The 24,534-nt window shown below is 47.1% G+C and overlaps 1 protein-coding gene across 1 annotated transcript in view; it reads right to left on the reverse strand.

Moving 5' to 3' along the window:
- Positions 1-24,534, reverse strand: part of ZBTB16 (zinc finger and BTB domain containing 16) — a 192,983-nt gene that overhangs the window by 63,204 nt on the left and 105,245 nt on the right. The gene's annotated exons all lie outside the window — the stretch shown is intronic.

A 24,534-nucleotide genomic window follows, 5' to 3' on the forward strand; every position in this document is an offset into this window, starting at 1 on the left:
GAACTACTTCTTCCACATATTTGTAGTAGAAAGCAGTCTAGTGCTGTTTTCAAACCATCTCAGATTTCCTGAGGCTGTGGCGTATACCAGGCATGAGGCTAAGTATTTAGGATGTATCATTTCATTTAATCCTAACTACCTTTTAAAGGACATAGTATGAATATACCCATTTAGCAGATGAGACCACTCAAGATCAGAGAGGTTAAATAGCTTTCCCAATGTCACACAGTAGGTAACCACAGAGGTGGATTCAAACCCAGGGAGCCTGACTTCAGAGCCTTTGCTCTTAATCCCTATACCCTTCAGCCTCCCTAGGGGTCCATCTGCAAGGATGCTTCATGAATATGAAGTTGGGCTCTGAACTCCCTTTCCCCAAATAAAAAAAATTAAAATCCAATTTATGCTTTTATACATCAAGGTTTTGTAAAATTCTATTTGAAAAAAAGGGTTCCACTACTTTTTAAATAGTTTTAAAATCTTGGCCTTGGAGTATTTAGCACATTAAGGGCGCGAACTCAGAATACAAGTTGTACTAGTATAGACTTAAACACTAATAAACATTTAGGGCATTGATCTTGTCTACATTCCTAATGAGGAGCAGGATATACCCTCTATTAGATGCTCAATAAATATCAGTTGACTAACTAAATAAATGAGTGATAAAGTACCCCAGTAAAGATATGAAATCACTTTTCCTTAAGCGCTTTAAAAATAAATATTGTCATTTATCTTAGGCGGCTGGAGTTGAATTTCGCCTCAAGGCAGGGAGAATACCATGATCCCCTCCAGGTGTCCCTACAAGCTGCAGGGCTTCCTAGGGCTAAGGACCTGTCAGCAGCTTCTAGAGCTTCAAAGAAAGAGCCAGGGAACTCGAAGGCAAAGCAGTCACAACTTGTGTTCACACTAGAGACAGCCAAGCCACTTTCCATCCATTTATAATGGAAATGCAGCAAGTACCTCAAAGGGCAGAGGTGGGAAGACTGGGGGTGGATGAACTCGCAGCCCCGTCATAGTGAGAAACTTTCCCCAGTTCCAAATCATTAGCCAGCAATGATTTTCTGCGGATCTGTAAGGGATCGGATTCTAACTGTATTTATTTCTTTATTTCTATATCCCACCGGTTCTCATGGCTCCCTAAAGAAGAAAGGGGGAGGAGGGGCCTGAAGAGGGAAGCAGGAACTGCAAAGGGGAGGGTGCCCCGTGGACTCGCCATCACCATCGCCATGGCCATGGTGCTGGAGCCCTGCCTCTGGGTGAGGAACCTACTCATGCCACAGCTTCAAAGGGCTGGGGGGGGGGAGGTTTCTTAGAAAACAGCCATCCATGTGGCTGCAGGAGCATCTGCTTTAATGACTGAGAAGCAGGGAGAAAGGAAGGAGTGCAGGTAGGCAGTCAAGGGCCGGATGTATGCCATCATACAAGCTCAGATGAAGATAAAGCAGATTAGCACACAGGATCTCGGCAAGGCTGCCGGCTTGGCCCAGGCCTGACCACATCTGGATGCCCTCAAAGTCCTCCCCGCTCCACCCCTGCCTTGCTGAAGTCACAAAACTGAGATGAGTGTGTGAAAGTCCCCTGTCTTCAGGGACTGTGGGTGACAACCCCCCTCCCACGCCAGCCCCCATTCATGAAGCCTCCGCACTCCCCACCCCCACCCAGACTCCCCCCAAACCCCCAGCCCAACAGCAAGGACGGGCAGTTCCAGGACACAAGAGCCAAGCAGAGAGAGGCAGAGACCCCCCCTCTCGCAAGGAGGCATGTGCCTTTAAATTGTCTCTGTAATGGCTGGCTCAGAGGCAGAAATATTTGGCAGCCCTGAAATTAAAAGTGATAAATTTCCTCACCGAGCTTTGATCAATAATAGAGGCCTCATCTGTTAATCAATAAGACAGTCTTGGCCTATTTACTGTGCATATGTTGTTCGCTGCTGCCTTCGGTATGATGTCAGGTTTGCATTCAGAGCCACTCAAGTGTGCATAAACCACACCGCCATTCCCAAAATGCATTACGGTGACATCATTCAGCCACTAATATATTTATAAAGCATCAGTGCAAGGGGGTCGGGGGGGAAGGAAGGAGGTCATGCCAGTTGAACACAATGGGCACATACGGACATATCAGCTGCATTTACCACCCCACCCCCAATATTTCCTGGGGCTCATCCTGGAGTGGGGAGAAATCCAGGGCACGGCTCAGGGACAGACATTCCTCCCCATCTCCTTCCTACACAAAGACGATGTTTTTGGATGTCTGTTAAGTAGATGCCAAGGGGGGGCTTACAGCAAATGGACAAAAGAGACAAATCCCTGCCCTCAAAGAGCTTATATTCTAGAGGGGAAGGCACATTTTTAAAAGTCAAGTAAGGGACTTCCCTAATGGTCCAGTGGTTAAGACTCTGCACTCCCACTGCAGGGGGCACGGTGTTCGATCCCTGGTCCGGGTAAGATCCCGCATGCTGCACAGTGCGGCCAAAAAAAATTGTTTAATTTAAAAAATAAAAGTCAGGTAAATATAAAATAGGTGGTAATAAGCGATAAAGAGAGAAATAAGTGAAGAGGGACAGAGAGGGCGGGGGCTGCTATTTTATATGGGATGATCTGACATCTGAAGGGAGAATGAGAAGGTAAGCCCACTCTCTAAGAAAGCCCGTTCCAGGCAAAGGAAGAGCGAGGAGGCTGGCCGGTTGGTATAGCATAAGAGAGGGGAGAGGGAGAGATGGGGTATGGATTGCAGGGAGAGAAATTAAATAGCAAAGAGGCAGAACCATACCATGATAAAGTGGGCTAGACCCACGCATCCTCCCCAGCAATTACAGATCTGAGTGAACTAGAGGAGGTCATGGTAAGATCCAACGTGGGGAGAACTGGGTCCCGGGCCTGGCTCAGCCACTCCCTGCTGTGGACCTCACACACTTCACCACACCTCAACGCGCCTGTGTCCCCGTCTGTGAAATGGGAATGATCGGATCCGTGTGCCTCACTGGAGGCTGTCAGGATTGAAGGAGACAGTGGATATTAACAAATACAAAACTTGTTAATTGCCAGGCACTCTGTGGCTATGAGATTACTGATGTTCTTGATACTTCCGGGGGCGGCGGGGGGGACCAGAGGAATGTGGTTAAGAGCTCAGGATTCGGGTAAGACAGATCCCAGTTCAAATCCCAGCCAAGCTAATCACCAGCTGTGCCCCTCAGTGAGTTGCCTCACCTCAGTGAGGCTGTCGCTCCATCTGTAAAATGGGAATAGCGAGAGACAGTCCCAAAGGGGTCGTGACAAGGTGGGGAAAGCGCTGGGGCCATGCATGGGGACAGAGCCACAGAACCGGTCAGTGGCGCTGACCATCAACCCAGCCAGGCTCGGAGCCAGGACTCCTTTCAAGAACTCCTTTGTGCAAAGTATGATTGATTTTTACTGAAATTCAGTGTACAGCTATTTGGAGGCCATTTATCTTGTGTAAAGTGAGTCTCACATTTGTAAAGACATATTTCACTATAATCGCGTGCACGCGCGCGCACACACACACACACACCCCCCTTGTCCTGCTAATTTAAACGTGAGTGATTGTCTTGTTGAAGGAGCAGGAAGATGGGTCATAAGACCAGCATGTCAGTATTGGCAGCTCTTCCTCCCTCCCACGGCACCCCCTCCCCCAGCTTTTACATCCGAACCTGACAAGCCCCAGGAGCCCCATTCACAGGTCCTGTGCTGCCTTCTGGGCTCCTTTCCTCTTTTCTGTCTCCCCAGCAGACTGTAAGCTCCGTGAGAGCAGGGCTGGCATCTGTCTTGTCCTCTTCTCCATTCCCAATTCTCCACTCTGTGCCTGACACACAGTTGGTGGTCACTGATTGCCCGATAAACAAAGAAACCCTCGGGTAGGTTCCCGGGCACAGAACTGGCCTGGGAAGGGGGCACTGACAGGCTGTCCCCTAGGGGGTGGCAGAGTCCTTCTACACACCCTGGGTTCTCTGCTGTCCCGTTTTCAAAACTCAAGGAAATGGTCTCTGGCTGGAACTCAGGCAGTTTGGGGGAGAAGGAAAGGAAAGCTTAGAAAGTGGAGCTGTCTGCTTCCTCTGGAGCAGGATGTCCCTTTCGTCGGCCCTCTGCTCCTCGCCCAGCCGCCCAGGACTCACAGCCCCGCAGCAAACAAGCAAGCCCTCCTCCAGGACATTCAGGAGGCTCCGGTCAGCCCGAGTGGACCCTTCACTGGCTGGCAGAGGTCTGCTGAGTGATCCCACTCCCAGCCCAGGCACTGGGTTCATCTGAGAGTCAGTGTTAAGGGAAAGACAGACAGACAGACGTTCTCGCCCCTGCCAGTCTCCCAGGGCTGCTGCACCGGGGGAAGCAGGAGCTGCCAGACCATTCTGAATTCTCCCCTTTCCCCCTGACTTCCTGATGCCTCCAGAAAGTTAAACGGGGGCCAGAGGAAGGAGGAGGGTTCACAGCAGGTTAAGTCTGGGTGAAAAGAAAGGAGGCAGTCGCCATAGCCCACATGGAGGCTGGAACCGGTGTAAGGCCTCCATGTGTGGGAGCCACTTCACTCTGGGCTAAGGATCACCCTGACTCGCAGGAATCAAAGGAGAGACATGCCAGAAAAGCACTTTCAAAACCATAAAGCTTTCTATCAAATGCCCAGCATTCCAACAGCAACAGAGCTGAAATCCAGTGGAAGCATGTCAGGCAGGCTCCCCGCAGCTGTGTTCCTCCTCAGCCACTACCTCTGGCTTCTCCCCCTTGGCAGAGTACAGAACCTTCCTCCCTACTGGCCTTACTGCCCAGAAATGGGGTGGGGGGTCCCGAGCATCTCGGAAGGGGACGAGAAGATACTGAACACAATCAGATGTGGGCTGGAGTCTCTCTGAAGTAAATAAGGCAGAAGCCAATGAGAGAAGAAAAAAATTGCAAAATCCCTCCCCCTCCAAAACTTCTCCCACCCCCGTGCTAACAAGAAGGGAGTGGGGGGGGGAAGGAACCACTGAAAAAACACCTAACGTTTGCCAGCATCTGATGTTGAGTACTGTGTCCTTTTTCTTTTAATTCCTTGAGATTTTAAAATAAACATCTTGACTGTTCTGATGAGATATGCATGCCTGCTTACATAAGGAAGTACAGAGTGTACCAAAACAGCAGACCCAAAAAAAGCATAAGCTGTCAGAACAATGAGTACAGACGCCGGGCATTTTACAACGGGCCATGGTGTACAGTTTTATTTACAGTACCTCTTATCTGACAGAGAACAGTACACTGGCTGCCAATTCCAAAGGCCAGCACTGCGTGTTCTTTCACTCAAGGAGATGTGTACTCCCTCAGAAGAGCTGGAAGGCCTGCTCTCTAACATGCTCTTTCTCTCTCTCTTTCACCTTTATCAACAAAACAGAAACTGATACAAAACCAGCACCTCCGTAAGATACACAGATTCAGGGGAGAGGGAAGAGGGAAAGCAGGTGGGCAGATGTGGGTTGCCTGGAAAACAACCAGCCCTACTGATCGGCTCAGAATATGGTTCAAGGGTAGTTCTCCGTGACAACAAAGGAGGAGAAAGGTCCTCAGGGCCTGGCCTCACTACAGGATGGGGGTGGGAGGATGAACTAATGACACAGGGCCTCAATCAAAGGTAGGACTGAGAAAGCCACCAGGACAGTCTCCCTGGCCGGGCGACAGAGATCATTGAATGACCAGGGATTTCGGGCAGCGGGCTTTCCGATCTCTGGAAGTCAATCTCCCATCAATGACCTGGTAAGTGCCAGACACCTCACATCTGGCTAAAAGTCCATTGTGTAGAAGATGAGATCTCGGAATGGGTCAAAAGGAAGGGCTGAGGCATCTCTAGTCTGGGAGACCATTTCTTAGCCTACCTAATAAACATCATACTACCAGGAGGTTCTAGGGTACCCTGGCACCCTTGGCTTTCACTGTTCCTGCTCTCATATCTCACAGAGAAAACAGAGGTCCACCTTGTCCCTTATCCCTGCCACTCAGTTCGCAGCCCAGAGAGGCTTAGAAAACTCCTTTGTTGCCACTTTCAGCACCAGCAGGTAACCCGATAGGCTTAGAAACAGTCCGTGGCCAGCAGGAACACACACACTCAATATACAGCTGCCTAGTAGAGAAGAACCCTCGTTCTGGAAACAAACAAACACAGGTTCAAGTCCCGGGTTCTACCATTTCTAGCTACCACCCTGGGTAAACTAATTATCTTCTCTGGACCTGTTACTTCACCTGTAAAACCGGGCACAGAATATCTACTTCACAGGGTTGAGTGGTGATTCATTTAAATAGTGTATGTAAAGTCTTTCCCACCACGTCCGGCATCCAGCAACTGCTCAGTAAAAGCTACTTGTCCCTAACATCATCTTTATTACCATTGCTTCCTCCCCCAGTGTCAATGTCTGAGACCCACATAGACGTCAAATGCATGCAATAAACATATCATAACATTTAAAATATTCTTACCACCCCAGACCAAACACAAAGAGAAAAAAGGAAGGGGGAGAGACTCCCACTCTGGGTAAGTCTTCAGCAGACTTTCTCTGGGGAGTGGAAGATAAAGAAAGGCAAATGACAATGATGGTTGTGCACCCCCAAGACACCCCCGTACAAACCAACAATGTACAAGTAAAGACATGGCCTGATCACCCTCCACTGGGAGAAGATCAAGGAAATGGCCCATCTCCCCTCAGCTCCCAACACTCACGGCCAAGTTTTGACGGGCATTACCGTCCTCCTACTGAGATGAGTGCAGACCTATTTAAGGTGAATTATTTTAAATAAAATACAAGTTGGATGGTAAATCTGTTGCAATGAAAACAACATACAAATCTTCCTGAAATCTAAGAGCGCTGATTTAGGGGTTCACCTTACCACTGCCTTTAATCCCTTTCTTGCCCAGGCAACTTTCATGATTGGCTAATCAAAGTATGGTGGGAATCAGTGCCATGGCACAAAAACCTCTTACCGTGGGAATGTCAGCCTTTGCTGTGATGCAGTAGACTTTCTTCCAGACACACCGTGCCAACTCAGAGATCTCCCCGAGGTAAAGCCCTACAGTGGCTAGTGGCTAGACACGGCTTTGGGGTTCTGCCATTCACTGGTGGTATGGGCCTGGCATCAACTTTGTGGCCTTACTTCCCTCCTTAAAATGGGATTATCTGTCCTCCTAAGATAGTGTGAACAAGAACCGGTATGAAGTACCTGGCACACAGTAAGTGCCTAGATAGTTATTATGATTATGGAATAATTTCACTTCATCAAGTTGATGAGCTCCAGGAGACCAGCCTTTGGCCTGAGCCTTTAGGAACTCCACTAACACTCCAGCCCCACAGCTCCTGGGAGATGGCCCACCTGCAATGATTATATGGCCCAGAAAGGTGAGACACTGCATTCTCTGGGGCTCTTGAATGCATGGGCTTCAGCTGTTTGGGACGAGAGAAGAGGCCCCCCCCCAGATGAGGCAGGTGGACAGCTGGCTCGAGGAGGGGTCTGCTGGCCAGGGGCACCCAGGGGCACCCAGCTTTCCTGCAGCAGCACAGAGAGAAATGGACCCAGAGCCCTGACTGTCCGTGCCTGAGCTGTGTGGCCTTGGGTGAGTCACTTCATTTCCCCATCTATAAATGACAAGTTTTTAGTTGAGACCTAAGGGAGAAGAAAAGATGACAGGGTGTTGTTGGAGAAGCAGCTGGAAGCACATGGCAAAGAAGGCTAAGCACGGCTGAAAAAGGGGCTCAAATGCTTACAATCCTTGGTTGTGGGACGATGGTGGCTGGATCAAGCTGGGGCTGGATCCAGTCAAGGGGTTCCCTCCCCAGGGGAAGACCTTTCTCTATCAGGCAGGCAAAGTGGGACGGACAGTCCAGACACTGAGAGAATCATTAGCCAGAGAGAGCTGGCCTGAGCCAGCGAGGCAGAGGCTGACCCCTGAGTTCCAGGGACACCCAAGCTTTCAGGTGTTCATGGCTTCGTCCTGTAGCACTGCAGTCTTGGCTTCTGTTAAGAAACTAAGTAAAAAGGCCAGAAAAACCCCAGTGGGGATTTCCGCCATGATTTTACTGGCTATCCCCTCAACCCTTGGTCACCAACAATCGTCTTCCTCCCTTGTCCCCACTTGGGGATTCTCAGGTGAGAGGATCATAATGGAAAGAGGGCTTGCTGCTGGCATCTAGCAGCCTCAAAGCACTTTTTGCACCTCCTGCTCTCAACCTCAATTACCTTGCTCCTTCTACTGAAGCACCTCCAGAGCTCCCTGTCACGGGCCTTCACCCGAAATCTGGCATGGAGGGGACGCACCCCCGCCTCCCAGGGTTAAGGGTCATGAGTACTGCCTGGATGATGGGGAAAAGTAAAACCAGGCCACTGCAGGGGTGATGGCCAGAATCAAAACCCTGCCTACCCACAAATCACAAGCTGATGTCTACCACCACTCCAGTCCCCTAACATGCCCTGATACTCCCTCCAATTAAATTTTCCCTTGAGGTGCTTTCAGAGAAAAGGGAGGGCAGCCTTGCTCAGCCCTAACTGCATTCTGGCCCTCCCTCCCTCCCTTTCTCCTCGCAGGATCCTTCCTCCCTCATTTCTCACTGACTGAAAAGCATGGCAAGGCCTCTCACAGCCCTGGGATCTCTTTGGGATCTGTATAGAGGGAATTCCTTTATCCCCACTCCTTTCAGAATCCCCTGCTCTCTCCCAACGCCTGGCATCTTTCTCCAATTCCACTTGCAACCGTGTGTGTGTGTGTGTGTGTGTGTGTGTGTACTTTGTTTTTAAGTTAAAATACCCCTAGGCAATCATATTTCAACAGGTGACAAGGAACAAAGCATTTCAGAGGGCTTCAAATGCTGTCACAGTGTGACAACCAGCGGGCAGGGATCTGCATACAAGTGTCTGTTGACTATTCCCTTGGCTGTGACCTGTAAGAGCCCTGCAGACAGGAACTTCTCTTCTCCTGAGAGCCCCACCAGGAAGCCATGCCACAGCCCTCACAGACATCCGGCCAGGCTGTCGGGAAGAGGCAGGATTCAGTCATTGTCAAGTCTATCCCTGGCTTTGATGTCGACAGATTCCAGCTCAGGTGCCCACCAGCTGCATCAAGAGGAGAAGCAGTCTAACCTCTCTGGGCCTCAGTTTCCTCACCTGCTAAAGAGGTAATGATACATCCCTTGTATCCTACAAGGGGGACTGTGAAATCGCACAACTGCAGGGGGCATCACTCAGCCAGAAATGAGGCCACAAGCTTGTTAGGAAGTTCACATGAGATGATGCACGTGAAGGTGCCCAACAATGGGAACTGGCATTTGGCAACTGCACCCTAACTCTTCCCTTCCCAGGATGCTAGGGGTTCCGCAAGGGCTGCCCTGCGATGAGGAACAACGACGCTACTGCTGCTGCAGCACTGACGGTAATAAGAAGAACACTGATAACTAACACTTAGTGAACATTTATTACAAAATAAATAAGCACCATACTAACTATTTTATGTGCCACATACCACTTAACTCTGCCATCAATTCTAAGATTATCCCCATTTTATAGAGGTGAAAATTCAGGTTTGAAAAGCTTAGTTCACTGGTCCAAGGTCTCATAGCCAGTAAGTGTAAAGAAAGAGAAACAAACTCAATCAGGGTCACAGCATGGGAAGCCCACCTAACCATCAGGGCCTTTGATTATATAAAAGGTTAAAGAGTAAGAAGTTCACATTAAGGGGAGTAGAAAAAGGTCCCAGAGGCAATGTGCTCGAGGCCTCTGCTGTTCTCCATACTCTGGCTCATCCCTGAAGGTAGGAGATCTTTCCCACAATCTCTGAGGCCACCTCCTCGGTTCATCCCTCTTCTTTAAAGAACAACCCTCCCCTCTTGGTCCAGGAATGCGCCACCGCTGTCCATCAGACAGGGCCTGGACTGATCTGGCTGTGCTGTGGACGCTGATGTACTACTCGGCCTCTGTTTCTCCATCTGTAAAATGGACATCTTGTTCCCAGCCCCCCCCCCCCCACCGCCACCTAAAGCTGTTAGGGGGAGGAATGAGTTCAAGATATGAAAATGTGCAGGGCTTGACAGAAGAAAAAGGTACCACCGATCTTCAAGACTGACTTCCAATAAAACCACAGTTGGGAATATCCTTCCATGATTGGCTCCCTTCCTGGGCATTCTCCTTTTGGCTGCTAAGCCAGCAAGATATTTTATCATAAAAAACAATCAACCGTATTCACTTAAAGTAGAAAAATGGCCTCTCACATTGATGAATGACAGCAAACTACAAAGAATGAAATAGACAAGGTTTTCTAGGTTGACCTTTGGTTAAACAAAAAGTCCCTTTCTTCCATCTTCCCTGAGCATCCTACTTAATCCAGGCCCGACAGAGCAGATGCTCAATCTTGGCTCTGAGGTCTCTCCCCTTCCCCAGCTCTGTCTGCATGTGCCCCTATAATTTGCCCTTTACTCACTGCCCGAATTAGATCCCCCCCACCAAGAGCAGCAGGTAAACCCAATTAGTTTAGGGCTGAATGTGTAAATTTTAGGGTAAGGTGTCCATCCTAGACTCCAGCATTGTCAGTTACTTTAAATTCATTAACACACACACACACACACACACACACACACACACACATCTTGGGGGGGGAGGGGTGTTCTTCAAAACCAAGGCAGAAGCAACCAATCCACAGCTTCCACTGTCATTCTATTCTTGATGAACAGCTGGGAAAGAGGCCCATCATAACACCCACCACACCCCATCTCAGACCACCGGGGGCCCCGGGGACTGCCACCCTCCCTCCCCTTCCTCAGGCCCCTCAGTGGCACCTCGAGGCTGCCAGTCTCTCCAGGCCTGCTGTGGCTTTCAGAAAACAGAGCATTTCTATTTTTAGCACTTCTCAGCCTAATAATACCCCCAACACCCATTCAGCTTAATCACTTTATTGAGGGCAAGAAGCAGGCTCTCCAGCCCGGGTGCTTCTGATGTTAGGAAGTAGTAAAATGTTCAAACTGGTTAAAAATGACACTCACTGGTTTGCCTTTGGTGTTTCTGAAACCTTAATTGTGGCTCAGGCTGTGGATCTAAAGAAGCTTGCAGGTTTCAGAGTCTTTCTTCCTTACCCCCTGCACCATAATTGAGGTGTTACATTACAGCCACGGCATTGACAGTTCCAGGCTCAAAATTCAGGAGCCTTAAGACTCCACACTTTTCCAAACAGCAACGTTGCCTGTCGCACTTCATGCCCATTCTTAACATGAGCCATCAACCCCGCCCCCCGCCCCAGGAAAAAAAACCCTTGCCTTTTCTGGCTGACCTCATGCAAAAAGTCCAGGCAGGGTAAAGGTTTCCCATGTTAAGCCTTATTAAAGTACATCTGACAACTAAAATGGCATCGAATTGCTGCTTGAAAACTGCAAGGTTTGTTTGGTGTCATTGGAGGACCTGAGAATTTGGTGAGTGCAGAATATAGGCTGTTGGCAGCTCTTCCAAAACTTCAGGGTGAGCTTTTGCAAGCATGCAGTCTGTGCCGCGTGATCTAGGGGCTGGGAGAAGTGGGCAGCCAGGAAAGGACTGGAAGCTGGAATTTTACCTCCGAGGTTAAGACCAGGGGCTTTGGAGGCAGGCAGACCTGCGTTTACAGCCCCACTCTGCCTCTTCCTTGCTGGGCAATCCTGGGCAAGTAAACTCAGTTTCCTCATCCATAAAGTGGACATAACAATAGGGGTCGTCATAGGGGTCTTGTGGGGATCACGTGAGATCATGGAATAAAGTGTCTGGCACAGTCCCGGGCACCTGTCAGCCCTCAGTAAATGTCAGCCACCCTTATAACTGTTGCCTTTGGCCTTCTCCCTTCTGCCGTGGGCGCCCTCTAAGACGAAGCGTTTGGTCTTTGTCTCTTCAGCCTTGCACAACCACAAAAAAGGAATCTGGCACTAAAACAGCTAACCATAGCCAGCTGTGCAGCCTCAGGGTCCTTGGACACGAGGGAGGGAGCCCCTGTGGGTTCACGGTGGCTGATGGAGGCTGCCCCAAAGCTGAAGCTTTGAGGGATGACTTCTCAGGCCCTTCCCAGCTAAACAGGCCACAGTCGGGTCCTAGGCCTGCAAACTCACCTGGCCAAGGCTCTTCCACATTCCTGGGCCGCGCCCTCCCTTTCTTTCCTTCCTTCCTAGGCAAGGGGCTCGAGGCACCTTCATAAACTTCCTGTTCCTCAGAAGGCAGAGGCGGAATGCCTCATTAAGTTTCCCAGCTAATTTTACAATTTAACCAAACAACACATTCCTGCCTCGATGCAGCCAGCCTCTGACTGGGACAAATTTATAACTGTGAGATGGAGGAAGAAGAAGGGCCAGGCCAGAGACTCAAGGCAGAGTCCTGAAAACTGAAGCGGGAGATGGAGAAGAGAAAAAACGGACCACATACTTCTTAAACAAAATAGCTCTACATTTGCTCACAGAGCAGAATTCTAGGCTGTGCCAGGCTGAGAAGTTAGGGAAGAAAGCCACGCAGGGCACGCGGTGTCAGAAAGACGGAGAGCTCTGTGACAATGACCCTCCCTGCCCCCCCGGGGGGCCGGGGGCTATATCTGGAAGCACAGTTACATGCTGTCCTCTGAGGGGCATGATTCAATGCAGGTGGGCGGCCGGCCAGAGGCCCGGCAGGGCCACCCAGAGGACAAGGTCGGCTTGGCAAGGCCCCAGGGCCTTGCCAAGGGCGCTGAAAAGTCCTTCCCAGGCCCGCTTAGCCCAGACCTGCGGGTGGCAGGCTCAGGCCCCGACCTCCCGATTACGACTCTGGCTGGGGGTGTGCTACCAGGGAGGGTAGCGTGTCTAAGAAAGTTTCACCATAAAGAATCCTCTTTAAAAGAGGATTAAAAGACTGTATTTACGCAGGCCCACACCTCACCCACCCAGGATGGACAGACCCCAGTTGAGACAGAGGGTGCGATTCCAGCCTCGTTACCTGCGGTCAGGCCTGCTCTCAGCGCACACGTCAGCCATGAAAATGCTGGCCTGTGAGTCTCCCTGCCACCTGGTCAGCTGTCCCCAGGCTTCCGATGCCTGTACCCATCTCTCCCCATCCTATAGTCCAGAGCGTCTGACTCTGGACCCCAAATCTCAATCCATGTAAACCTGGCCCATCAGGGCTCTCCCAGGCGTGCCGGATTGTCCTCATCAGGCCCCAACAAAGGGACCAGGCAATCGGGGCTGTTCAGGCAGAAATCCCCGACTGAGAGCAGCCTCCCAGAAGAGCTGCTCTCGAGGCCTTTGTCTCTCCTGGGCTCCTCTTAATGAAGAAATAAAACGAAGAGGATTCCAGCAAATCAAAAGTTTCAGGGAGTTCTCTCCTTACCTGGAGTTACCTTGTTACTGAAAACCACCGTGGCCTTGTATAATTACTCCAGCAAAATGCTCATTGCAGCCGCCAATGAGCTCCCGGTACTCCATTAGCTTGTAATAGTCAGCGGGAGCCACCGAGCTTTAATCCGACTACCCCAGAAGACTTCTTATCCCAACTACCTAATGAAAAGTTTAGAACTTCCTTTTTTTTTTTCCTTTTCTCAGGCAAGCAAAAGAATTCCAATCAAAATAAGATGGTTGGTCGGGAGGAGGAGGGAGCGTGTTAACTACCAGGGAAAAGTCTAGAAGAGATGTCTTCGTGAGGTTGAATCCTGGAGAGGACCCAAGGGAAGCAGCGCCAACCTCCGCCTTCACGCCGCACACACAGGGGCTTCACCACGTGGTCTGAGAAGGTGGGCGGGGCCCTGGCGGCCTCAGCCTAAGAATTCCCTCCCCCTTCCTCCATACCCTCCAGGGCGACCAAGTCTCTGTCCTCAACCTCAGAGGCGCAGCCCTCTAAGCTATGTGTTCTCAACCCGGGCTTCGTGGAGCCTGGGCGCTCGCGACATAGTCTGGAGTTCATCTAGTCTTGCATGAGAAATATAGTATATTCTGGATCTGCATCCAACTTGAAACCCCACTTTCACATTTGTGTTTGTTTTGTGGACACCTCAAAATGGAGGGACCATCTGAAGTGCCAGCTTTTCATTTTTAATGCAGTGTTTCTCTCAACCTGCAGCCCAAGGAGGGTCATAACATCCTTAGAACTCTGAGGATTCTCCAGTATGAGAAACTGGGCTTTAAGCTTCTTCAAGACAGCTACGGGCAGAGGAGGAGGAGGAGAAGGAGGGGGAGGAAGAGGAGGAGGGGGAGGAGGGGGAGGAAGAGGAGGAGGGGGAGGAGGGGGAGGGAAGAGACACCTGCCCGACCGGCTCTTGCTCACAGAAGTTCTTGCTTCCTCTTGCCCAGAGAAGCAGATCCACTGCCCACCACAAAGCTCCATGTGGACATTACAGCAAACAGCCCATGAAAATCCCAGGAACCTCCTTCCTGAAGCCATTCCTCATCACCCTGGTCCTTGGGAGTTTCTCCCTCCTGTAAACTGCTGCACTCACTCTTTCCCCTTGTGGTGATGGGGGCACACCCAGCCTTGCTGGGGGCTCACATCATCCTCTCAGCCAGACCGACAGCCCCTGGAAGGTAAGGACCCTGGCTGCAGCCCCTCTGTCTGTCCTGCCAGGCTTTGCATCAACTGGCCCTCACTGGCCATCAGCTAACTGCTGAGCTCATTCATGAACAATTTTACCCCCAAAGATAGTCCCATCTAGTGACCCAGGATAGTCACTGAGGTTTCTCTGCTGCCCCAAGCTTCACCATCTGGTTCCCATTTGGTTGATGTTTATGGTCCGGCTGTGAAGATGGGGTTGCTGCAGAACAGATGGAATGAGTCTCATGCCAAGTAGTCCAGCTCCATCCACTGGACAGAATCCGAAAGATCAGGGAGGCCGTGATCTTCCTGCTGCGTCTCACTCCAAAACTGAAGTCTGAGGAGCGAGTGACACCCCGAGTCATCACAGGTCCCACATTTCGGGGATGCAGCATTGGTCAGCTGCCCCTTTCACTCCTGATTCAGCATCACTGAGCAGAGAGCCTCCCCCCCAGGAGCAGAGCACCCAGCTGGGTCTCCATGCAGATGAGAGCACCAGTGCCGGCTCCCTGGTCCTGCCCCTCCTGTGTGGCGTGGCAGTGGGGTGTAGGAACGGGCAAATGACAGAGCCAAGCTCTCACCTGGGTAGGGGGGCCAAATACCCACAGACCCTCCAGCAGTGCTCCCAGAACCACCCTACCCACTGCCCTGCAAGGTGATGGGGAGGGCTAACAGCCACCACGGCAGCTACAACTGAACACACGTGACTCGGGCAGAGCAGGAAGAGGCTCATAAGCCTCACACCTGCTCCTGGTGGCCCAGATGCAAGGCCCTGAGCAGTAGCCAATGACCCCATCCCACCCGCAGGACCCCTGGGGACAGAGACTTACTGGCTCTCCCTGTCTCAGCCCCCCAGTCACTGAGACACTGGTTATCTTTACAAACAGGAAAGCAAGCCTTTGGGCCAGCACCACAGTGTGGTATCCTGGAAAAGTAAGGGGCAGCGAGCCCTGGCTAGGAATCCAGCTTCGGCACTCCTGGCTGTGCGACCTTCCACAAGTTACTTCAATTCTTTAAGCCTTAGCGTCCTCACCAGTAAAATGGGATCAGTACAACTACCTTCCAAGGTCAGCGTACGATAAGTGAGTTCAGACATGGAGAAGGCCAAGCACCATGCCTGGAACACAGTAGGCATCCAATACATATACTGTAGTGATTTTTCTTTCCTCCCCCTGGCCCAGCCATGCCTCCAGAGCCATTCATTTCTTCAACAGTATTTACTGAGAGCCTGCTATGTGTCAGGCTGTGGGGATGCCACCGAGCACGCCACCGATGAGGTCCTGCCCCCTCTCCTGTCTCCTCGTCCAGACGGCTGACCCCCAGGGCTGGAAGGATGCAGGGCAGCACTTTGGGGCTGTTCCCCACCAGGCGCCTCACCACACACTCGTCCACTCACCCATTAGTTTATTCAAAAAACTGAGTTATAACCACCTTGCAGGTCACTCTGCTAGGTAGTATGGGAGACATAAATAAATCACATGTTCTGAAGAAGCTTAGAGTCTAGTAGGCGAAAAAGGACAAGCAAATAAGTAGCGATGACACAAAGAAGGTGACAGGTACCATAAGGGGGGATAGATAAATGGCTATGGGCAATCAGATGGGGGGGTGGCCTCTTGTCCTGCCCAGACAGATGCAGCCCATGGCTGAGCCGGCTGACTTTAAAAAGAGAAGAGAAAAAGGATCACTCGCCCGGCTGGCACCGTTCCTAGCACGGGAAACAGGCAAGATCTATTTAAAATGGCTAGAGGCAGGTTAGAGCCTTTTCTGGCAATTCCCAAAACTCGTGCTTCCTCGAGCTGACTGGATAGCAGGACAGACCCAATACTGTCAAAATCCTACAGATCTTTAAAAAAAATCATTTAGCTGTTGCCGGGATGATAAAAGAACCCTGCCATTCAAAGGGAGGGTCCGCATGGGGGGGAAGGTGGAGCTGGTGGGGGAGAGGAGGAGGGGATTGAGAAAAAAGGGAAACGCCCCCCCAAATATGGATCAGGGCAACCGGCAAGGGAAATGTATGCATCGTAGTGGCTTTACTACCTAATTAATTCGGTAATTTCAAAAACAATTTTATTTATGTTCCATTTACCACATCAAAAGTTAAAAAAAATTGTACTGATGCTAAAATAATACCTCAAGGCGTCTATTTTTAATCAGTTAAAAAAATGGGGGGGGTGGAAACTAAAGCAGCCCTGGGTTTCTATACAATCTCTTCCGGGCAGACCACCAACCCCGAGAGAGAGAGAGAACACAGCCAAGCCCTCTCTGAGAGCCTTCCTGGCTGCCGAACACCGAGCTTGTCAAAAAAAACAAATCCATAATGGCCCGAGGCTCCTCTCCAATCTATTTTCTGCTCAGCTGGTTTTAAATGAAGTTATTATGAGTCATTAAAACACCCGCAAGCCAGTGGAAGTCAGCCAATTACAATTTTAAATTTAGCCTGTTCTCTGCCCCATTCTCTTGTTTTCTTCCTTTGCCCACAGAATACTGCTGCTGTTATTTCTTCCCTCCCTTCCTCTGCCCAAAGTGGAAGAGACAGTTATGAAAATGCAGAGTATTGCACGGAACGCAGAACCATTCATAGGAAACCCAAATTATTACATTAAAAAATGCAAGACTTCTGCCCCCTCCAAAGTCAACCCCATGTCCCACCTCAGCCCACTGGATTCCTCGGAAACTCTAGACTCGATCCTAGAGCTCATGGGGCTATTTTTTTAAAATAAAAAGGTTCTTGAGTGGGGTCCTGTTGAGAAACATTTCCATCCATCACACCAAATCAACATGTTCATGGTTGAATCCAAGAGAGGGAAACATACCACCCATATCTGAGAATTAATAACAAACAATGAAGTTGAAATTCAAAGGTAACGCAGGCTTTGCAATCAGGCATGAATGTCGGGGGAAGTCACTAGATATGATGAGCTCATTTAGTTTTTAAATCTGCAAGGTAATGGTCTGTGCGGAGCCATTACAGCAAAGGAACAATTTTGAGTATTTCATGTAAACGTTTCTTCTCAATCTCTTTTTTTCACGTGTGCACACACATACACACACAGCTGCCCCTCATTACTGGGAACATAACTGTAGCTTTCCCACATCTTCCAAGGAGTAAGTAGTGTCCTTGCCAAAAAACTGTCCAATCCTACTTCCCCCTCCCCGACCCTAATTAATGGATGAGTCTGGAAGCTCAGCAGAACAGACCCCTAGACCTCTAGGTGCACTTCCCATCACCTCCAGGACCCCTCACCTTCCTGGTTCCTCTCCAAGACACACGCGCGCACGCGCACACACACACGCACACATACAGACGGTGAGAGGACAAGAGCTTTGCCCCAGTCAGACACAACTCTACGGCCCAGGCAGACGGAGCACCTAGGAAAGGGGTGGCTACCATGTTGTCTCATTGAGAGTCCCTGAAGGCCAGGGTGCAGGCAGGATGCTGCCGTGTGTACTCATCTACCTGGCGTCTCTGGGTGAGATGGGACTTAGGGTTGGTCTGTGGCTCCCAGCCAGGCTCATTGAGAAGAGGGAATGAAATACAGAGGCGTCCACCAGGTCCGATGGGACCAATGGCAATTTACCAAAGGCGGGAGGATTTGTCCTGACCCTTGTAGAATGCAAACCTGAGGCCTGCAAACACAGCTGCCCCATGCTCTGAGGGTCCCCAGAGCAGGGCCGATGTCACCATCTTATCCTTAGTCTTGAATTTCCCCACTCAGTGGCTCCAACTCTGGGGGCCTCAACTGGCAGCTCTTCATGGTGTTTATGGAGGACCCTTCTCCCTGAAGCTCATAGAACAGAAGCTTCAGCACCCACCCCACCCCGATACTGCATGGGCCTATTCCCTGGGAGGGGCTCTCACATTTGATATTCATGATCTTTTTATTTTTTTCTTTTTTGTTTTTGAATTTTATTTATTTTTTTATACAGCAGGTTCTTATTACTTATCTATTTTATGCATATTAGTGTATATATGTCAATCCCAATCTCCCAGTTCATCCACCACCACCCCCCACTCCCCCAGCTTTCCCTCCTTGGTGTCCATGTATTTGTTCTCTACATCTGTGTCTCTATTTCTGCCCTGCAAACCAGTTCATCTGTACCATTTTTCTAGGTTCCACATATATGCGTTAATATACGATATTTGTTTTTCTCTTTCTGACTTACTTCACTCTGTATGACAGTCTCTAGCTCCATCCACTTCTCTACAAATGACCCAATTTTGTTCCTTTCTATGGCTGAGTAATATTCCATTGTATAAAAGTACCACATCTTCTTTATCCATTCATCTGTCGATGGGCATTTAGGTTGCTTGCATGACCTGCCTATTGTAAATAGTGCTGCAATGAACATTGGGGTGCATGTGTCTTTTTGAATCATGGTTTTCTCTGGGTTTATGCCCCGTAGTGGGATTGCTAGGTATTATGGTAATTCTATTTTTAGTTTTTTAAGGAACCTCCATACTGTTCTCTATAGTGGCTGTATCAATTTACATTCCCACCAACAGTGTTAAGAGGGTTCCCTTTTCTCCACATCCTCTCCAGCATTTGTTGTTTGTAGATTTTCTGATGATGCCCATTCTAACCAGTGTGAGGTGATACCTCATTGCAGTTTTGATTTGCATTTCTTTAATAATTAGTGATGTTGAGCAGCTTTTCATGTGCCTCTTGGCCATCTGTATGTCTTCTTTGGAGAGATGTCTATTTAGGTCTTCTGCCCATTTTTTGATTAGGTTGTTTGTTTTTTTAATATTGAGCTACGTGAGCTGTTTATATATTTTGGAGATTAATCCTTTGTCTGTTGATTCATTTGCAAATATTTTCTCCCATTCTGAGGGTTGTCTTTTCATCTTGTTTATAGTTTCCTTTGCTGTGAAAAAGCTTTTAAGTTTCATTAGGTCCCATTTGTTTATTTTTGTTTTTATTTCCATTACTCTAGGAGGTGAGTTAAAAAAGATCTTGCTGTGATTTATGTCAAAGAGTGTTCTGCCTATGTTTTCCCCTAAGAGTTTTATAGTGTCTGGCCTTACATTTAGGTTTTTAATCCATTTTGAGTTTATTTTTGTGTATAGTGTTAGGGAGTGTTCTAATTTCATTCTTTTACATGTAGCTGTCCAATTTTCCCAGCGCCACTTATTGAAGAGACTGTCTTTTCTCCATTGTATATCCTTGCCTCCTTTGTCATAGATTAGTTGACCATAGGTGCGTGGCTTTCTATCCTGTTTCATTGGTCTACATTTCTGTTTTTGTGCCAGTACCATATTGTCTTGATTACTGTAGCTTTGTAGCATAGTCTGAAGTCAGGGAGTCTGATTCCTCCAGCTCCGTTTTTTTCCCTCAAGTTTGCTTTGGCTATTCAGGGTCTTTTGTGTCTCCATACAAATTTTAAGATTTTTTTGTTCTAGTTCTGCAAAAAATGCCATTGGTAATTTGATAGGGATTGCATTGAATCTGTAAATTGCTTTGGGTAGTATAGGCATTTTCACAATATTGAGTCTTCCAATCCAAGACCACGGTATATCTCTCCATCTGTTTGTGTCATCTTTGATTTCTTTCATCAGTGTCTTTTAGTTTTCTGAGTACAGGTCTTTTACCTCCTTAGGTAGGTGTATTCCTAGGTATTTTATTCTTTTTGTTGCAGTGGTGAATGGGATTGTTTCCTTCATTCCTCTTTCTGATCTTTTGTTGTTAGTGTATAGGAATGCAAGAGACTTCTGTACATTAATTTTGTATCCTGCAACTTTACCAAATTCATTGATTAGCTCTAGTAGTTTTCTGGTGGCATTTTTAGGATTATCTATGTATAGTAACATATCATCTGCAAACAGTAACAGTTTTACTTCTTCTTTTCCAATTTGGATTCCTTTTATTTCTTGTTCTTCTCTGATTGCTGTGGCTAGGACTTCCAAAACTATGTTGAATAATAGTGGTGATAGTGGACATCCTTGTCTTAGAGGAAATGCTTTCAGTTTTTCACCATTGACAATGATGTTTGCTGTGGGTCTGTCATATATGGCCTTTATTATGTTGAGGTTGGTTCCCTCTATGCCCACTTTCTGGAGAGTTTTTATCATAAATGGGTGCGGAATTTTGTCAAAAGCTTTTTCTGCATCTATTGAGATGATCACATGATTTTTATTGTTCAGTTTGTTAATATGGTGTATCACATTGATTGATTTGCATATATTGAAGAAGCCTTGCATCCCTGGAATAAATCCCACTTCATCATGGTGTATGATCCTTTTAATGTGTTGTTGGATTCTGTTGCTAGTATTTTGTTGAGGACTTCTGCATCTATGTTCATCAGTGATATTGGTCCGTAATTTTCTTTTTTTGAAGTATCTCTGTCTGGTTTTGGTATCAGGGTGATGGTGGCCTCGTAGAATGAGTTTGGGAGTGTTCCTTCCTCTGCAATTTTTTGGAAGAGTTTGAGAAGGATGGGTGTTATCTCTTCTCTAAATGTTTGACAGAATTCACCTATGAAGCCATCTGGTCCTGGGCTTTGGTTTGTTGGAAGACTTTTAATCACAGTTTCAATTTCATTACTTGTGATTGGTCTGTTCATATTTTCTATTTCTTCCTGGTTCAGGCTTGGAAGGTTATACCTTTCCAAGAATTTGTTCATTTCTTCCAGGTTGTCCATTTTATTGATATAGAGTTGCTTGTAGTAGTCTCTTATGATGCTTTGTATTTCTGCAGTGTCTGCTGTAACTTCTCCTTTTTCATTTCTAATTGTATTGATTTGAGTCCTCTCCCTCTTTTTCTTGATGAGTTTGGCTAAAGGTTTAACAATTTTGTTTATCTTCTCAAAGAACCAGCTTTTAGTTTTATTGATCTTTGCTATGGTTTTGTTTCTATTTCATTTATTTTTGCTCTGATCTTTATGATTTCTTTCCTTCTACTAACTCTGGGTTTTGTTTGTTCTTCTTTCTCTGTTCCTTTATGTGTAAGGTTAGATTGTTTATTTGAGATTTTTCTTGTTTATTGAGGTAGGATTGTATTGCTATAAACTTCCCTCTTAGAACTGCTTTTGCTGCATCCCATAGGTTTTGGATTGTCGTGTCTTCATTGTCATTTGTCTCTAGGTGTTTTTTGATTTCCTCCTTGATTTCTTCAGTAATCTTTTGGTTATTTAGTAATGTATTGTTTATCCTGCATGTGTTTGTGTTTTTTACAGTTTTTTCCCCTGTAATTTATTTCTAATCTCATAGTGTTGTGGTCGGATAAGATGCTTGATATGATTTCAATTTTCTTAAATTTACCGAGGCTTGATTTGTGACCCAAGATGTGATCTATCCTGGAGAATGTTTTGTGTGCACTTGAGAAGAAAGTGTAATATGCTGTTTTTGGATGGAATGCCCTATAACAACCCAAACCAAAAATGGGCAGAAGACCTAAATAGACATTTCTCCAAAGAAGACATACAGATTGCCAACAAACACGTGAAAGAATGCTCAACATCCTTAATCATTACAGAAATGCAAATGAAAACTACAATGAGGTATCACCGCACACCTGTCAGAATGGCCATCATCAAAAAATCTACAAACAATAAATGCTGGAGAGGGTGTGGAGAAAAGGGAACCCTCTTAAACTGTTGGTGGGAATGTAAATTGATGCAGCCACTACAGAGAACAGTATGGAGGTTCCTTAAAAAACTAAAAATAGAATTACCGTAATACCCAGCAATCCCACTACTGGGCATATACCCAGAGAAAACCATAATTCAAAAAGACACATGCACTCCAATGTTCACTGCAGTGCTATTTACAATAGCCAGGTCATGCAAGCAACCTAAATGCCCATCGACAGACGAATGGATAAAGAAGATGTGGTACATATATACAATGGAATATTACTCAGCCATAGAAAGGAACAAAATTGGGTCATTTGTAGAGAAGTGGATCGAGCTAGAGACTGTCATACAGAGTGAAGTAAGTCAGAAAGAGAAAAACAAATATCGTATATTAATGCATATATATGGAACCTCGAAAAATGGTACAGACAAACGAGTTTGCGAGAAGAAATAGAGACACAGATGTAGAGAACAAACGTATGGACACCAAGTGGGGAAAGTGGTGGTGGGGGGGTGGCGGTGTGATGAATTGGGAGATTGGGATTGACATATATACACTAATATGTATAAAATGGATAACTAATAAGAACCTGCTTATTAAAAAATGAATAAAATTACATTTAAAATAAATAATAAATAAACAAATATCAATTAAATCTATCTGGTCTATTGTGTCATTTAAAGCTTGTGTTTCCTTATTAATTTTCTGTTTGGATGATCTGTCTTTTGGTGTAAGTGAGGTGTTAAAGTCCCCCACTATTATTGTGTTAATGTCGATTTCCTCTTTCATAACTGTTAGTATTTGCCTTATGTATTGAGGTGCTCCTATGTTGGGTGCATATATATTTATAATTGTTATATCTTCTTCTTGGATTGATTCCTTGATCATTATGTAGTGTCCTTCCTTGTCTCTTGTAACATTCTTTATTTTAAAGTCTATTTTATGTGATATGAGTATTGCTACTCCAGCTTTCTTTTGATTTCCATTTGCATGGAATATCCTTTTCCATACCCTCACTTTCAGTCTGTATGTGTCCCTAGGTCTGAAGTGGGTCTCTTGTAGACAGCATATACATGGATCTTGTTTTTGTATCCATTCAGCAAGCCTATGTCTTTTGGTTGGAGCATTTAATCCATTCACATTTAAGGTAATTATCAATATGTATGTTCCTATTACCATTTTCTTAATTGTTTGGGCTTTGTTTTTGTAGGTCTTTTCCTTCTCTTGTGTTTCCTGCCTAGAGAAGTTCCTTTAGCATTTGTTGTAGAGCTGGTTTGATGGTGCTGAATTCTCTTAGCTTTTGCTTGTCTGTAAAGGTTTGATTTCTCCGTCAAATCTGAATGAGATCCTTGCTGGGTACAGTAATCTTGGTTGTAGGTTCTTCCCTTTCATCACTTTAAATATATCGTGCCACTCCCTTCTGGCTTGTAGAGTTTCTGCTGAGAAATCAGCTGTTAACCTTATGGGAGTTCCCTGGTATGTTATTCATCATTTTTCCCTTGCTGCTTTTAATAATTTTTCTTTGTCTTTAATTTTTGTCAATTTGATTACTATGTGTCTCGGTATGTTTCTCCTTGGGTTTATCCTGCCTGGGACTCTCTGTGATTCCTGGACTTGGGTGGCTATTTCCTTTCCCATGTTAGGGATGTTTTCGACTATAATCTCTTCAAATATTTTCTCAGGACCTTTCTCTCTCTCCTCCTTCTGGGACCCCTATGATGCAAATGTTGGTGCGTTTAATGTTGTCCCAGAGGTCTCTTGAGCTGTCTTCATTTCTTTTCATTCTTTTTTCTTTATTCTGTTTGGCGGCAGTGAATTCCACCATTCTGTCTTCCAGGTCTCTTATCCGTTCTTCTGCCTCAGTTATTCTGCTATTGATTCCTTCTAGTGTATTTTTCATTTCAGTTATTGTATTGTTCATCTCTGTTCGTTTGTTCTTTTTTTTAAAATTTATTTATTTATTTGTTTTTATTTTTGGCTGTGCTGGGTCTTCATTCTGTGCGAGAGCTTTCTCTAGTTGCAGCGAGCGGTGGGCGGGCTTCTCATCGTCGTGGCTTCTCTTGTTGCAGACCACGGGCTCTAGGAATGCAGGCTTCAGGTGTTGTGGCACACTGGCTCTAGAACGCAGGCTTAGTAGTTGTGGCTCACAACTTAGTTGTGAGGGCTTAGCTGCTCCGCGGCATGTGGGATCTTCCCAGGCCAGGGATCGAACCCATGTCGCCTGCATTGGCAGGGGGATTCCCAACCACTGCTCCACCAGGGAAGCACTGTTTGTTTGTTCTTTAATTTTTCTGGGTCTTTGTTAAACATTTCTTGCATCTTCTCGATCTTTGCCTCCATTCTTTTTCCAAGGTCCTGGATCATCTTCACTATCATTATTCTGAATTCTTTTTCTGGAAGGTTGCCCATTTCCAATTCATTTAGTTGTTTTCATGGGGTTTTATCTTGTTCCTT

This window comes from Eubalaena glacialis, chromosome 10 (genome assembly GCF_028564815.1).
Source record: "Eubalaena glacialis isolate mEubGla1 chromosome 10, mEubGla1.1.hap2.+ XY, whole genome shotgun sequence".
NCBI lineage: Eukaryota > Metazoa > Chordata > Mammalia > Artiodactyla > Balaenidae > Eubalaena > Eubalaena glacialis.